Source organism: Pan troglodytes, chromosome 17 (genome assembly GCF_028858775.2).
Source record: "Pan troglodytes isolate AG18354 chromosome 17, NHGRI_mPanTro3-v2.0_pri, whole genome shotgun sequence".
NCBI classification, from domain to species: Eukaryota; Metazoa; Chordata; class Mammalia; order Primates; family Hominidae; genus Pan; species Pan troglodytes.
In genome coordinates this window covers 68871204-68872080 of record NC_072415.2, presented here as the reverse complement: position 1 = coordinate 68872080, position 877 = coordinate 68871204, and the positions used below count along the sequence as shown (strand labels likewise).

The 877-nt window shown below is 41.8% G+C and overlaps 1 non-coding gene across 1 annotated transcript; it reads right to left on the bottom strand.

The window, feature by feature from the left end:
* Positions 1-322: 322 nt before the first annotated feature.
* LOC112206348 (U6 spliceosomal RNA) lies at positions 323-429 on the bottom strand. The gene has a single exon (XR_002940570.1). It is a non-coding gene; the product is annotated as a U6 spliceosomal RNA (small nuclear RNA).
* Positions 430-877: the final 448 nt, after the last annotated feature.

Genomic DNA, 877 nt, shown 5'->3' with positions numbered 1-877 from the left:
AGGCTTTGTGTCCAAACATGTCATTTGAGACTCCAGGCAGACAAAGGAGGATGCCCTTGGAAACAGGGCTGCCATTCAGCCCGGCAGCCCGAGGGCATTGGATTTCCTCACTGGGCTCAATAACATTTTCAGCCACATTAGGCACCAGCTTCAGACCTGGTGGGAAGCAAATTTAAGTGTCTCTTTTAGTGAAAAACAAAGAGAATGCTGTATTTCACAAAAGAAAGAAATTCGATCACTCTTTGGATTGGCAGACCTGGAGTCTTAATGATTAAATTTGACAGTAGCTTGTGCTTCTAGAAGTTGATTTATTTTACTATTTTAAACTATGGGATGCTTCATGAATTTGCATGTCATCCTTACAAAGGGGCCATGTGAATCTTCTCCATATTGTTCCAATTTTGGTATATGTGCTGCCAAAGTAAGCACAGAAGTTGATTTTTAAAGACATTTTTGGGCTCAGAAAACTTAACCCAAAGGGATGAAATGCCCCAGATCTTATACTGAGCACAAATTCTTCAACAGTCTAGGAAAAATGTTTATCCTATTCACATTTATCTTTGTATTCCTAGGGATAAATGAATGAATGATCCTATAAACAGAGAGGCAGTCCCATGGTGCTGATAGAGTAATAGATGACTCAACTCACCAATTCATTCATACATTCAATCATTTAGTCAATTTGAGGATAGAAACTGATGGCTGCCATGTGCCAGGCATTTGACATACAGAGTTAGCAAGAGAGACCTGTGGCAAGACACAGAAATAGGGGCATCTGGGGTGGGGAGTGGAGGTTCTCACACCTGTAGGTAGAGAATAAGAAAGGCTTTTGGGAGCTGCAGAGAGAAGGAAGGGAGCTGTGGGTACAGGGGAGGGT